At 39.2% G+C, this 16,801-nt stretch overlaps 2 protein-coding genes and 1 pseudogene across 9 annotated transcripts in view; 1 reads left to right on the top strand and 2 right to left on the bottom strand.

The window, feature by feature from the left end:
- The window catches only part of LOC146455921 (uncharacterized), a 416,007-nt gene that overhangs the window by 226,716 nt on the left and 172,490 nt on the right, over positions 1-16,801 (top strand). The window lies entirely within an intron of this gene.
- Positions 1-16,801, bottom strand: part of LOC146455929 (uncharacterized) — a 364,345-nt gene that overhangs the window by 272,298 nt on the left and 75,246 nt on the right. The window lies entirely within an intron of this gene.
- Positions 9,802-16,219, bottom strand: LOC146455932 (monocarboxylate transporter 10-like; annotated as a pseudogene).

Below are 16,801 nucleotides of genomic sequence, written 5' to 3'. Positions count from 1 at the left end.
TTGTTTATGAGAAGAGAGTACGTGTTTACTGTAGTGTGACAAAGGTCGCGTGTAAAGTTTGGCAGAGGCCGTGTTTATTGAAGTGTGACAGAGGTCGCGTGTATATTTGGCAGAGGCCGTGTTTAATCAAGTGTGACAGAGGTCGAACTGTAATTTACAAGCCTAGCGTGTGCTTGTTGTGGAGTTTCGTGTGGAATTTACTACGCTCATTTGGAATAAATAACCTTGTTGTTTTCCGACAACCCTGCGTTCTGTTTAGACTTCGAACTATTCGCCACTCACAAAACGAACTCGTAACACGCTTATTCGAGGAGGGAAAAAAACAAAAGCTGCAAAAAGTGTCTGCTCTGGCGCGCTACCCAAATCGTTGCCAGATGGACTTTTTCTTCAATATCGATAACATTTGACGTAAACAACAACACACGTTAACACGTGCATTAATAATATACAGAGATGTTTATTAATAGCTTTAATAGCAGCACACTTGGTACATGTAATACAAAAAAGTGGGCATGGAGATTGTAAAACATGACTTGGAGTAAAAGAAACTTGTTTCTTGCGTTGTATTAATGTAGCCGAGAGAAATACAACTTTGATTTTTAATTTACCGTGGCCTACATAAAATAATGCGTGATAAACGTGACAAACGCTATAATTCATCGTTGCTGTATAAACACTCAGTATCTGTACAGTATCAAGAAAACATATTCTAGCTGGATTACGGTTATCTTTACAAGAATATAAAAAGGGCTAAATTAAAGTATATCGCACTAAACTGTAAAATACTAGAAACCTACCCATATTCACCAAGATAGAACGCTTAAAAGGACACAGTCACCTTTGTGACCGCGCTGACCTGGACACTAGTTTTGTCAATTTTGAAAAACGTCCACCTCAACCCGAAATCAAAAGTACGCGTCGCTGATACATTAGAAATCCGCTTCAATCTTCCCAGTGTTTTATTGGATTTTCAATCTTTTACTGGAAACCTGTTTCTGAGTATGCTTTTGCTCATCCTATAGTATTATTTTATCATATTTGGTTAAAAACAGTATGGATCGCGTCTCCAACGGAACATGAAAAGAAGAGGTGGGAAACGTGAAGGCGTCGGGCGGAAGAAATCGCCTGCGTTGACCAATATAACCAGAGATATCAATCAAAAACACTGGAGAACAAATCTCCATTATATATATTTGGAAAATCGCATTTTCTCAACCTGGCAAAAGCTTCGTCCGGAGGGAATCTTCGTAAACGATTCTAACTTCGCGACATAGCTGCTTGGTTTGGAGCTCAGACGAAGACAAGCTTCGGTACACAGTCGATTATCTCCTCGACAAGGAAAACCTCTATTAGAACCTTGTTTTCTACGGGTCGAGCAAGCGTTCTTGTAATGACATGGGTTTAGTTCTTATATTTAGACAACGGAGAAGTTGTAGAAACGAAATTATAATAAACACAAAATATATGATTGAAAGCAGAAATAAAGGCTGGTTTCCATATGGTCGCGGATCGCAGATCGCAGATCGCAATAAGGTCTGCGATCGTTAGCGATCCTGCGATCGTGATCGCAGAATCGCAGACGATCGCAGAAGTAGTTTCCATATGATCGCAGACCTTTTTGCGATCTGCGATCTGCGATCCGCGATCATATGGAAACCAGCCTTAAAGCTTACCGGTAGTTTCGCTACAAAGTCGTTTCGCTACACTGCAGTTCAGGCGATTCGCTAATATTTGAACTCAATTTGCTTCTTATGCAAACACTGTGAAACGTAGAAACAGCTTAGATGATCTTTCACACGACCGAATACCGAAATAAACAATAGGCCTTATCACGGTTTTCGACGCCATTTTGACGAGTAGGCAAAACAGGCTCGAAATAACAGTGTTTGTATGGAAATAATTTTCATAAAACATCGCTTCTGAAAAATTCATGAATTGGAAACTTTTGGCAATAGAAAAAGGATTTTAAGAAAAAAATTGGAGGGATGTAGCTGTGTCAGAAAGCGTCCAGTCGTGTTTTGAACTTTCCATACACTTGTCTGTTAGCGAACCAGCCGTGAACTGCTCTAAAAATAGCTCGCGGGAAAAAAAATACAGGAAAATGTATGGAAAGTTTAAAACACGACTGGGCGCTTTCTGGCACAGCTATATCCCTCCAAATTTTTTCTTGAAATCCTTTACCTAGTGCCAAAACTTTCCAATTCACGAATTTTTCAGAAGCGATGTTTTATGAAAACTATTTGACATCATGCCTACTCGTCAAAATGGCGTCGAAAACCGTGATAAGGCCTATTAAATGATTCTTCGACTTCAGAGGTATTCGTTGACGTTTGGCTTTCCCTGGACAAGTCCATCAGTAAATTTTCCATGGTAGCAAGAAAATATAAGTGTTCTAATATGACATTAGGTCTATAATCACTATAATAATTTTGACTGGCAAACACTTCGACTCGACAAGGTTTGTTTAGATTTTTCAAAGGATGCGCTTCTCAGCGCGAGACTTGAGGATGAAGTGTGATATGCAAATCAGCTAATAAATGGTATCTAATGCGCATGTGCACCAGGTGACTGTGTCCCTTTAAGGTTACCGGATACCTTCGAAAGTCGGTTTTTGCCAAAAAAAAATTTCCAGGCCAAATTAAGCATTACTAGTCTCGCTTCATTTTCAAAAAAATATATATATTACAAATCTTGAGTCGTGCGCGAATTATCAACAAGAAAGTTTTTCCAAATGAAATTCTATCACCCGCCAGAGTGCTATAAGCCAATTAAAATGTGTCAGCGTCAAGGCTTCCCGTGATGTTTTTCGCGGCAAAAACATCCGGAGTCGTTCATTCCATGTCGCCTCTCTTCCTTTTGTTTACGTTTACAATTTGTGATTTATTCACACCAAGTTTTCGCTTGTGTTCGTTTTGCGTATTGTGTATGGCAAAAAATAAGAAAGAAAAGAGTCCGTGGTTGAAAACTAAGAAGAAAACTGGTTCTAAGAAAAATAGGAAGAAAGTTTCCGATGAAGGATGACGAAAAACTCTTACCGAAACCGCAGAAGTGCGTAGGGCATAAGCCCAGGTACAATAATCGATATATCGTGTTTTTTGAGGCCCTTTCCTTCCCCACATATTGCGCTCAAGGCTGGCCTCCAGGTTGCGGGTGAAAATATCTCCATCAAACCTGCAAAGCAGAAAAACTCGGATATTGAACTGCAAGTTTGCGACGGCAATTTATTCGCATGGATAATAGTATATATAAATAGTCCTTTAACGTACTCCAGTGACCCCATTTCTGCCTGCAGCTGTTCTTTCGGATCAATGGGGCTCACCGTCGAGGCCACTGCAATTTTCCTTTTCTTCGAAGAATTTTTTCTGCCCGGTATTTCGCAAGGAAATCCGAGAAATTCTGACGAGTAATAGAACTGCAGTCACGCACTCAACTATTTTCCAGCGCGACACCAGTAATCTCAAGGGACTCAGCAGTAGGTCTCCTGTAATTCTATTGTCTTTCGACGTCGGCGGCATCCACAGTGTTGAAATATGGCGCAGCAAGTGCGTGAAATGTTTGTAAACCTTGAAAAGCGGAAAAAACTTCCTTCGTTTTTACGCGTTTTTTTACGAGTGTGCTCTCTTTAAAGTAATTTATACGTTACAAGGATTAGACGGAATGCCTTGAAATTTGGCCCGAAGATTTCCAAGACACCGAGCAAAAAAAACTGTGTGAGGAATTTCCGTTTTGTCAAATTGATCTCCCGCAATGGTCTTCATCGTAAAACGTATCGGTGAGTTTTTGACCATCAAAATTGACAGTAAAATTGTAAAGCAACCAATAGGAATATCGAAAAAGCCGCACCCGGTTTTGAAGATTAATGCCTTGTGATTGATATGATGAAGTAGTTTTGATTTGGCGGTACCCGATAAATTCGCTCAAAGAGACAGCAGTCGTTTTGGGCTTTTGGGACGCACTCTCCTGACGGCTAGAAAAAAAAAAGCGAAATAATTTTTACCGCACAGTACATTTCATTAGCTTTGTACTGATATCTAGTTTATTGTTCTTGCATTTAAGACAGCGCGCAAATTTTTTTCGCGAAGGACACCCGCGAAAGTATCCGGTAACCTTAATGAAATAAGAACCCAGGCAACCACCAGAAAGAAGCAGTGTCCCCTAAAAGCTGCAGCTACGAACTAAAATTGATAACAGACAAGAGATTGTCTTTCGATAGCGTTCTCACTACTTCCAGATTAGTATAGTATTTCAATTCTTCTTGTCTTTATTTAATTTAAATTACACATTATTCTGATCGCAGGTTTTTACTTTTCCCTAGGTGATGATGATGATGATAATGAGGATGATGATGATCATGATGATGAATGATGGTGATGATAGAAAAAAGCCTATGGTCAGTTACAGTAGTCAGCACAGTTCGACGCTTGAACCGGTTTTAACCAGTTCACCAAAAAATTGCAAAATCGGCTTCCTGCGTCATTTATGAAAAAGTCTGAGGGAACCCTTAAACAAGGAATCCTGAAACCCGAAAACAAAATCAGAAAACCGGAAACCGGAAACAAGAATGTAAAAAAAAAAAATCCGCAAACTAGTTATTGAAAAGGGTCTTAGATATATCTCAGCAATAATTAAAATAATTATGAAGTGTTGTAATCGCTCAAGGCGAGCATTACGACGGCGAACAAACGCTGAGAACGGTTGTTTATTTCGCCAGAATATTCTAGTTATACCCTCCCTCCCCATTGATACATGCCACCAATCAAATGCCGTTTTTAGATTTACAAGTTAAGCTTTAATATAATCTTTTAAAAATTTGTATGAATCTGACCTGCAAAGCGTTAAAACCAAAAACGTTAATCAAAAACTCAGGAAAGACGTTTCGGCCGAAATTCGGCCTTCGTCGGTTTAAAAAATGACAAATAAGCAAACGCTTATCTGACGGCTCACAGTTTGCGCGTACTACAATGACGACGGGTAACGAACGATCACCGCACGAGAGAACAAATTATGGCAAGCCGATTGTAGCAAATATCAAAAATGGGTTATCATTCAATTCAATGGATTTTCATTCAATTCAATGGATATTTCATTCAATTCAATGCGTATATATTTATTCAATTCAATGGATATTTCATTCAATTCAATGCATATATTCAATTCAATGATCTCGAGGCTTCCTTCCGAGTAGTCAGTGGAGTACCACAACGGATTCGATAAGATTCGCCATATTGACTGAAGTAGGACCAGGAGAGAAGTACTCTGTGAAAAGCAAAGAATTTCGTGTAAGGAAAGGGATATCGATAATGGAATCCGAGAATGAGTCATTCAACTTAGAAGACTTACCGATCTTTCTAAATTTCTGCCATGAAGAAGTGATAGATTTGAGCAATGTGGAAACGCATTTGATCGTACATGATCGAACCCTGAGCTTCCTCGGAGAACTGTACAGGCTCGCAAATGATCCCCGGACCGGAAATGATCCCCAAATTGAACCGCAAATGATCCCCGGACGGAAAATGATCCCCAGATTGGACCTCAAATGATCCCCGATCGCCTCATCATCAATATAGAATGGAATGGACTCAAATTTGGATAGTGGATTTCAACTTTATAGAATTCCTTTTATTATAACACCAGTCGTTATATTTAAACTATCTGCATGCAAATTTTACAACTTTAAAAATTATAATATAGCAGCACAGTACAACAGAACAATTTACCTATAAACTGTAACATGCATGCATGAATATGATTTACTTATACCATTACAATGCCTAAAATGTGCAAGAATTGTACGAAACTCTTCCAAATTAAAAAAATAAAGAGCAAGTCAGTTAAGACTTTTGCTAGATTTTTTTGTTTGTTTGTTTGTTTTTTTCTTTTATTGTTGTTGTTGTTGTTGTTGCTGTTGTTTTTCGTAAAAGGAAGGGAAATCGGTCAATGCGCTTCAGATGGCGGTCAAATCTCGCCCGCTATCGTCGCCTTTGTTCTTAATTGGATCTTAGTCTTAAGCATAACTTATTAGCCTCAGTCGTCCAATACGTTAATGTGTGATATGTTGATTTTGTCTTTCGTTTTCGTTTTGCCGCTGATTGGACACCCAGTCTTTCTTTAATTTTTTTTTTTTTTTACAAATCACACTGTCGTCGGCATAGACCTGCAGAGGACCATTGTCCCCCTGATAGACGCCTTGGGAATAGCTGTCAATTTTTTCCCGCATTTTAAGCAAATTTAATCTTCAGTAATTCGCCCTTTTCCATACTTCAAATTTAATTCTTCGAGTACATCTGTTATTTTTGCGTCCATTTGCTGAAGGCTATGGAAGTTGCTTTGATGGGCTTCATGGCTTACCAAAGGAATGCTGTCGAAATCGGCATTTTCTTGTCTATGGTTACTTGGGTAGATTTAAGATAAGCCTTCTCCTTAGCCAGATACCCAGACACCGCAGCAACCGGAGAAAATGTTCACCAGACCTGATAAGGCAACATACCGTATTTTCTCAATTAAGACCATGTCCACACGTATCCGGAAATTTTTTTTCCGCAAACTTTTTTTGCGGATGCGAAAATTTTCGCGTCCACACGCAGCGTACTCGAATCGTTTTCAGCCGTCCACACGTATCCAATTGTATCCGGAAATTGATCAAATTGTCCCACCATGCGCTTGTCCTTCCTGGTCGCGTCCAGAATCGCCTTCGGTGATGGTTCGCTCTTTTTTGACATTATTATGCCCACTGTTCATTAATAACAATCTCAAAACATCCTGTCGAACTCTAACGTATTGGTTGTGTAAATTTATCACGGCTGCATTTATCTGCACGCATGATATCAAACTAGAAATCAGAGCAACTAACAAAGAAGTTACAACCTTGCTGTACGCCATGTTTGTTTATAATGCTAGCCGTGAAGACTGGATCCAAGAGAATGACGAATGACGTATTCGAAAATTTCCGGATAGGACTGTCCACACGTATACGTATTCGTATCGGATAAAAAAATTTCCACTCTGGAGAGCGTTTTCAAAAATTTCCGGATACGGCCGGAAAATACGCTGGATACGTGTGGACGCAAGCTGTATTCGTAAAAGAAATTTGCGTTTTCACAAATTTCCGGATACGTGAGGACGACGCCTAAACGCCGGACCACAATTAAACGCCGGCTTCGTATAAACGCCGGGTCGATTTTTAAATAAACGCCGGGTGCGTTTAATCGGGGCCCCGGCGTTTGTTCGGGGTCACGGCGTGTATTAGCATGTAATTAAAACTTAAACAATTTGCACACATTGGCTGACACAAACGAGGAGGACGTTGGCGACGTTACCGTTTATAAACTAAAACTTTGTTCTCATATTATTTACTTGCTCCTATATCATTCATATATTGTTTATGTGCTGTTTGTTAGTGATACAAATCTTGATTGCAACATGGTACACGTGCCGTATGTACGGTATCATAATACTGTAACTTCGGGTAAGCCAGGGGAAAATTGTCCAGCACTGACAAACTGCCCCCATGTAGGTTTCCGAGGATCGGTAATAAGAAATCAACGTGGAAAAATGGCTGAAAAATCGCATTTCATTAATAAACGCCGTACCCCGATTAAACGCCGGCCTCGAAAAAACGACGGGTCAAAACTGCCGAATTTTAAATAAACAGGGCGTTTAGTCGAGAAAATACGGTAATCACCTCACTCGCGGGTAATGGACACCCGTCGAAGGTGCGCCTTCCATCCACTATGATTCACGAATTCTCTAAATTAAGTGAATGCGTTCGGGATGGGAGTGGCTGGGTTACTTAGGGGAAAGCTCACTACATCAGTGCGTGCGAAATTGTCAGGCATTTAATTGTCAGCACCCAACGACAGTTTTCTCTAAGATCCTTTGAAACGCAATTGTAGGCTATCTGGAGTGCCGTTAAAGCTCTGTAGGTTCATTTCAAGCCGCGCTATAATATTTTTATCTCTTCGGTCATTCTAGGGGAACTTGAGTCTTGTCCATTTTCTGAAAACCTTAAGCCTTATTTCCTTTCCGAAAATCTTAGCTGGTATCCAAAACGACATTTTTATGAATCCAAAAACATTAGGCCGTAAATTTCCCATATCACGAACCTTCGAGGTGAAAATTCCCTTTAGAAAATTGTAGGGGATTAAGGACCTTCCGAACAGATAATTTATTTAAACGATCCGTTGGGTGCCTCTGAATTGTGGTACTCTCTGAAGAGGCTTTCCCATTCAAATAAGTTGGCCTGTTCCAGTTAAGTATTTTTGAGTTGCACTGTCAAAATTTGTTTTGTATTGTTCGCCCTATTTAAAAACTGATGACGAATTTCGTACAATTCGTGCATATTTTAGGCGTTGTAATGGTGTACGTAAATTATGTACACAGGCATGTATGTTCCAGTTTATAACTAAATTGTTCTGTTGCACTGAGCTGCTACACTATAATTTTTAAAGTTGTGAAATTTGCATGCAGCTAGTTTAATATAACTGACTAAAATTTTTAAATACGTCTGGTGTTATTAAGAAAAAAAATTGTTGTGTATAAAGTTGAAATCCACTGTTCAAATTTGGGTCCTCTCCATTCTATATTTATGATGGGGCAATCGGGGATCATTTGCGGTTCAATTTGGCGATCATTTCCGGTCCGGGGATCATTTGCAGGCCTGTACAGTTCTCTGAGGAAGCTCAAGGCTCGATCGAGTACGATCAAATGTGTTTCGACATTGCTCAAATCTATCACTTCTTCATGGCAAATCACCTCTCCTTTTTCCAACACAGAATTTAGAAAGATCGATAAGTCCTCTAAGTTGAATGATTCATTCTCGGATTCCATTATCGGTATCCCTTTCCTTACACGAAATTCTTTGCTTTTCACAGAGTCCTTCTCTCCTGGTCCCTCTTCAGTCAATATGGCGCATCTCATCGAATCCTTTGTGGTACTCCACTGACTACTCGGAACGAAGCGTCAAGATCATTGGATTGAATATACGCATTGACTTGAATGAAATGTACATTGAATTGAATGAATAAACACATTGAATTGAGTGAAATATCCATTGAATTGAATGAAAACCCATTTTTAAATTTTAATTTTGGTACAATCAGCTTGCCATAACAAATCACGTGAGTGAGCTATAAATTTCCGGAACGCTAATATCTTTATTGCCCGCATTTCGGTCTCGCTGAGAACGCCAGGCCTCAAGGATAACTCTCTTGTGGTAATTACGCTTCTTGTCGACAATGGCGGCTTGGTCAAAATCTATACTTTGACTGATTCGCGTGTTGCGCTATCTTGTGTGGTAACTGGGGTTTTGGATCTGTAAATGCCGGTGGGTTTATGGATTTTCACTAAACTTCAGGAAAGCGCCAAAATTGAACGAAAAGTAATCAAAATCAATAAAGGAACACTAATATGAGCTTAAGACATAAAAGTTACGGGAACAATTTTTTTATTATTTTCTGAAAAAAACTGCCTGTTAAAAGTTGGTTGCCATGATAACATCAAAGTCAATCAACACTAAGCGACCACATCGATTTTTTCCAGATAAATTTCTGAAAAAGTCTTGAAGTTTAAGTTATTCAAGTTCAAAGTCGCCGTGGGCACAATCCCCAACCTCTCCTCCTCCCTCCTTCCCCTTGTCTAGATAGGGTTAATGTCGTAAATACAAATGGAGAAGTGGCATGAACGACAATAATAAGTCTTTAATCTTCAAAAGATAAAAATACATATCTTAAGTTACATGAGTGTCACGAGTGATCATAAATTGAAGAATTAATGTAAGATTTTTGGGAAATAAAAGTTTGTTCCTCACACAACTGTCACCTCTTCCACAACAACAAAAACCTCTGTCTGATCTTCGGGCGGAATGTCAGAGCCATCAGGCTTATTATTGACGAAGTATGCCATAAAGTAGGCACTCGCACCAATGATGATGTGCACCCGCAATGTAGAATGCGGGCGCATAGGAGCCCATAGAATCGGCAACAACATGGTAACCAGAAGGAAAATGATCAATCAGCATATGGTAGATTTTGATAACATTGGACAGGAGAGGACAGGAGTACCCAAAGAGAACATTTACGGAAAATACTTAAAAATTAATGTTTACTCGTGTTTCCACATTGTTTTTTGACCTTTTAATTGTCACATGCAGACTTATTTTATTGTAAGCAGCGGACGATCGGTGAGGTTTCATCCGAAACAAATTTTGTTGCTTAATATATATATTTAGCCAAGCCTAAAAGCGGAGCTCCACAATAGAAGTCTGCTTATTGTATGAACGTAATAGCCTTATGAGTAGCTCATCAATTCTGCAGTTATATAGTACATTTTTATTGCATATGCAGCTAACTGCTCATCAACAATAACAATATAAAATAGAGGGCAAAATTACTGAATGCTGATTTGTTGTAACAGAGGGCAGTTTTCCGTAATTTTCCTTTCACCGAGGGCAAAATTACTTACTCCTGAGTGGTCGAGCGGCGAAAATACTCGCTCCTGATTGGGTGAGCACGACAGTTTTACATTTTGTTGGTTTCTGCATTTTGTGTCCAAAAAAAAAACAAGTTCTTTGAGGTTCTTTCGAAGTTCGACTCTTTAAGCCGGGTTCTTTGTACCAAAAACACATGGAAATCAAGTGCTGCAGCTAGGAACGAAATTCCTAAACGTTAATTTTGGTGTCTCTCACAAGAAACAGCAAAAGATTATTTGTGTCAAAAGCTAAAGACTTGGATCGGATTGATTTTATTTTGTTTGGTTGAGAAACTGAAATCAGTCATGGCGTCCAAGTGCTTTCAACGAACGATAACCGAGCATGAAAGTGTCCTTTTGATGGGAGGAAGGAGCAGGAAGAAATTACTCCACAAGTTCCTTCTTTGGATCCATCGTTTGCTATTTTAGTATCGATCTATGTTCGTGCGATTTCCAAGCAGTAGGAAGCTTCACAGCGCACGTGAACAATTAATTGATGCCTAACATTTGATTTATCGTTGTTAGTTTGCTCCTGAATTAAACTGGTATTCTCTCTTAATTACATGTGTTTAATGGGAACTGTTCTCGTCGGTTTTGTGTATTTTGTACGCTACGAAAAAATTAAACAATTTGTTCATTGGTTTGCTTGCGCCTTCGATGAGTGTTCTACTGACTGTTTTACGAAGTTCCTTGATAGTTTTAGCAACATTTTGCCCTCTGTGTTATAAAAGCGGAATTTAAATGGCTCAAAATGACATTTTCTGTTTTTATTATTGTTTTTAGTTTTTAAGATGATCAAGGCAAAGCGGTTTGTGAACAGCCAACACGCGCTACCGGCACTGTCACTGTCTAGTAATTTTGGTTATTGAAGAAAATGGATACACTAACCAAAAAACAGACTTCAAAATTTATCTTTGAGTAATAAATGAAAAAAGCACTGTGATAATTCATAGCAATAAGTACAGAAATAAACTAAACAACGATCTTTGAAAAATTTACAAAAAACAAGCGAATGAATGTTTTGCATAAACTTTGTTTTGATAAAAATGGAATCACACTTTAATTTTACATTCGCTTTTAACGTTCTTTGAAAAGACTTTCAGTGAAAATTACTCACACATCTTAATTTTTGCGGTTATATCCTACTGTTTTAAGTATTTTTGTTTGTTCTCTGTCAAGATTGTCAGAAATATATGCGAGAAAAACTTGTCAGCAGTTTATGTCAACGATACAATGTTGGGAGACGTTTGTTTGACTGACTATTTTAGCTCAGAATCAATTTTTTTTTAAAATGAAGCAAAATGGAATGAGATTAGAAAATAAAACTCCAAGGGAAATAGCGAACATGGACCGAAAAATGAGCTCAAAACGCTGCTCTAAGGTTAAACAAGTTGCAGTGTCAACACTACAAGAAAAAAATCTCTTGCAAAAACAGCAAAGTTTTGTCAACAAAATCACATAAATATACTCGCCTCTTTGGAGAATAACCAGTCCTTTTATTCGATTGTTGATTTTTTCGTTCGTTTACAACGTTGAGTTTCACTTCAAGAGGAAAAATCCATCGAATCTTAATTTCATTTCATCGCGCCGGATTAGACACTGATTAGAGTAAAATAATTTATCTTCAAGATTCGGCCGCTGTTTATGAAGTGCCGCCTCTAAAAGCTGCTAAAAGAATCGATTTGTTTCTCCCGCCGCGATCCGCCTTGCTCTTTCTCCCGCTGTTTGACGGCAAAATTGGACGAGATCAGAAAATAAAACTCCAAGGAAAATAATCAACATGGACCGAAAAAATGAGCTCAAAATAAGTTACTGTTCTGAAGTTAGCAGTATTAGCTAAACGGCGTGTCAAAACTGCAAGAAAACAATATCTTGCAAACCAGCAAACTAGCAAAGTTTTGTCAAAAAAATTGGATGAAAGTACTCGCCTCTTCTGAGAATAACCAGTCCCTTTATTCCATTGCTGATTTTTCCGTTTGTTTAACAACGTTAAGCGAGCGAAACGTTTCACTTCAAGAGGAAAAATCCAACGTTTCGTGGCGCCGGATCGGAGTAAAATGATTTCACTTCCAGATTCTGATGATGTGCCAGTCGATTTGTTTCTCCCGCGGCTAGTTGCATTGCTCTTTCTCCTGCTGTTGGTCACATATAAAAATTGACTTTGTATCTTGTCGTCTTCAAAGTTATTGTTTTTGTTTTGTTTTTTTCTCAAACGCAGTTGGCGATGCAACTTTCCGCCAAACAAACGCGGCCGGCAGCGCAGTTGGCCATGCATTTTCCCGCCGAAAAACAACCTGGGTTACAGCACATACGCTCATTTATGTAAGCCAATGTGAAATGAGACACTCAAACCCTGTGCCGCAACACGGGGTTTTTTCGGCACCCTTTCCTCCTGTTCTTTCTCTATTTGTTCGTCGCTAATGTTTCGCCTGTTTGCTACCGCTCTCAATCGCTCTCTTTGACGTGGAACTTCGCTTCTTCGTCGCCTGTTTTCTCGATCTCTTTCTATCTCTCTTTCTTTGCTTTACATGTTTGTAGACTTATTCATAAATTGAGTTTGTGTTTTGTCGTACACGTCGTCTTCAACTTTTTTTTTCTCAAACGCAGTTGGCGATGCAATTTCCTGCCAAACAAACGCGGCCGGCAGCGTAGTTGGCCATGCATTTTCCCGCCGAAAAAAACCTGATTTGCAGCACAAGGTTTGAGTGTCTCATTTCACATTGCTTACATGGAGGAGCGTACGTACGTACGTACGTACGTACGTTGTACGGTCGGTCGGACGGAAGTGACGTCATAACCAAACCAAAATTTCTCGCACTGATGGGTTTACCAAAATCTCTTAGCTATGGGGCTCCGCTCGCGCGCCCTTGCGGCGCACGCGGGAGCTCCGCCAAAAAGTGTCGTTAACAGGTCTCAACAATTATTTCACGAGTGCCCGTTGTATATGAGATGATAAATAGCCAACGAGGAACGTAACGTCGTGTTGGCTATAATCATCTCATATCCAACAAGCATGAGTGGAATAATTGTTTAGGAAATGTTGTTAGATCTTGACGATTTTTTTTTTTTTTTTTTTTTTTTTTTTGTAAGAACAAACAGAAGGCAATTTAATGGTATCTATTTCCCGGTCATGGTATAACTGGCTCCCATGGCCGCTAAGCCAATCAAATCCCTCGAATTGCATTATACGATAAGCCAGTTTTTAATAATCAGGATAATTATCTTTACCTGCGAGTGGTGGTCCAGATACCATTGTAATAGATAGAGAGAAGAGCAGTATGCCGAAAGCCGGAGCTGTTCTTCGCAAACAGAGTTTATCATCAGTACATTAATTGGTGACTGTTGACTGGACGAAGACAATCAGAAAATGTGGAAACGTTCTTGCCAAGGCACAAAGCAGTGTAGAAACACCCGTAACTGAGACACAAGCAACTCTGATAGACATATCGATTGTTAACGGTTGTGAAGTCACACAGGCGACCGGTAAAAACCCTCGCAAACGCAGAACAAAGGCCAAAAGCCAATTACAGCTTTGAAGCTTTGAAGCCAGGTTTAAACTGATGCCTCTCTCTTAACAGTAGCGAGCCTAGAGACAAAATCGGTATAAACAGGAATATCGCAGGCAAATGTATAAACTGCGACTCGAACGCATATTCCTAAAGAGAGAGTGCTGAAGGGGTAAAATGGGAAATGGGATTTGACCTTTTTTCGTCAACAAAACAGGATTTGACGCATTGGGAAAGGGATTTGGTTTAGGAATGGGACCTACGGCAAAATGTTGGCTGGGATATGGGATGCGTAAGCACCCCTTTAGGGCCTTCTAAACAAACAACAAACTACAAGGAATAAGTGTAAGAAGGAGACTGCACGTTTTCTGTGGTTTGGCCAAATACACTGAGACTCTTAAAGCTGGTGAAAGACAGGTACTGAAGTGCAAAGTTCGGCTGGTGGGCCAAACAGCGGAGAACGTGAAGTGTATCCGTTGAAGTCAATCCCCCATCTGTGAATTTTTTTCTATTTCAATTTGTAAATTTACTCCCAAATCTAACCGAATTCTTGAACACCTGGCAGATGAAAACGTGACAACTTATCATGAAACGACATCGAAACGCAGGTTTTTGGTCCTCTAAGGTTCAGAGGGTAGATTCACGAAGCCCTCCTGAGTTAACATGTATTATAATGTTGGCAAAACAATAGGCTATTATCAGGAGACAATAGTTAGGACTTACATCTTATATTAGAAGGGCTTCATGTATCTGCCCCCAGGATGATGCAAATGAGAGAAGAAGAGAAAAGAGAGGAAAGAAAGACTGCATAATCACATGTCTTACCGCACCGCACTCTTAAACAAGCATGACTTAAGCGGACCCGTTTTATATTGTGATATTTCATATCACTTTTCACACATTTATATATTCTTGTAGCAGCGAAAAGTTTAAGGTTGAATATATCTTATTACTAGTCTGTAATTATTACTGTTATTACTAATTTTATCTACATATTCTTTGAACTGTTTTACACCCTTTTTTACTTCCCGGTGCACCTGTAAACTAGCCGAGTGCTACGTTTTCTGCTAACTTTGCGCCTCAACTGTGCAGAAGCCACTGAGATCATAGCTACCTGTACTGGCCACGTTAAATACTCAGTATTCTGTAGTCATTACTGCCTGTGACTCATAAACTAAAACCGTCCTTAATATCTATTCAAAAAGGCTTTAGATCTTTGCAACTTACCATGTGAACCTGTGGAACAGAATTACCTAGAATTACCACAGTAGTGACAAAAACCGTTATCAGGTATTCACGGTTTTCTCCTTTTATTCTCGCCTTGCTTCGACTCTTGAAATTCTCCGTCAAGAATATTCTTTGGAGTATTGGGATCGAAGGTACATCGTGTACACGCACCACCCCCATAATACCAGCCATTACAAAAAACCCTCCTCGCTATCCAAGCCCCTCAATGGATAGGGCCAAAATAGGGCTCATCAGAAATGTGCCAGCTCCCGGACCCGACGACAACATTCCGGTTGCTAACGGACGCCACTTGCAAAAGTACTTAGGTACGGTGACAAATACAGCAGTGTAAACGCAGCTTGCTCCAAAAGCGAATATGACACCATATGTGACGTACATGACGAGTATGTTGTGTGCGTGGGAAGTTGGGAAGTTGAGGTGTATTACCTGTTATGTATTGGCTGAATGAAAGCTATTTTGTCTTAAAATTAGTTTAATATGACCTAAATATGTTGCTTTCTCTTTGCAACCCCTTCCTTTTCGTGGGCTATCGTGGCGTACCGTAATTTGGCAAATTTTCTTACCCATAAGTGGTCGCATATTTAATCCGTGGAGCTCCAATATGAACATGTAAATTCTCCTCACTGTTCTCTGAATATACTATTTTGTTTAAAAATCAAATGCATGACCTGAAGGTTATTTTGATCAAACTGTGTATTTGTGTCCTTAGTGCTAGCAGCACAACATTTATTTGTAATTTTCACATTCACATTTCAGCAATTACCACCATAGGCAACCACGACTTGGAATTTAACGAAACACAATGAATTGGAATTTTGTGAATGCTAGTTATTTATTTATTTGTTTCTTTGTTTATTTATTTATTTATTTATTTATTTATTTATTTATTTATTTATTTATCTATTTATTTATTTATTTTGGGAGGGGGGAAGGTAAACCAGAGTACCCCGATGAAAGCCCTTGGAGAAGGGACAAGAACCAACCACAACCTCAACCCACATATATGGCGTCAACACAGGGAATCGAGCCCGGGTTACATTGATGGTAATGATGATGATAAATCGTTTATTAAAAAACCACAACTTGCAGCTATAAGCTGAATTACTTGTGTTACCTACAGCATGTTTAAAATTTCAAACTATAAAAATCCTAACTACACTAGTATTATTTTTCTATTTATAATTGTAAAAATAGAAATATAGAAATAAAAACAGAAATATAGAGTTATATATAATGGTAGATTTCAAAAAAGATTTTGCAGTTACATAATACTTTGTGGCCAGGCAGTTGTGAAGCTCATGATGGCCAGGGGGCCTAAGCACTGAAATAGCGAAAACGAATGGTAGCGCGCTTCTTTCTTTCTCTCTTTGCTTGTATATATAGTGAGTTAACATTTTACCCTTTTTACACCACCAAAGAACAAGGACCTATTGTGTCTAGGGATAAAATGCGTTGAAAACATGTTTCTTTTAGGCTGGGAGGGGCCCAGGCTGCATTCAGTATGTCGGTTTATTTACCGAAGATCTTCGGCTTGAGTTTCCAAATCGCTCAACGTGCTTGCGCACGATCGTGATCTTTGGCGT

Source organism: Pavona decussata, unplaced genomic scaffold (genome assembly GCF_977016875.1).
Source record: "Pavona decussata unplaced genomic scaffold, jaPavDecu1.1 SCAFFOLD_265, whole genome shotgun sequence".
In the NCBI taxonomy this organism is placed as follows: Eukaryota; Metazoa; Cnidaria; class Anthozoa; order Scleractinia; family Agariciidae; genus Pavona; species Pavona decussata.
Note: the sequence above shows the minus strand (reverse complement) of the source record. Positions and strands in the feature narration are given on the sequence as shown.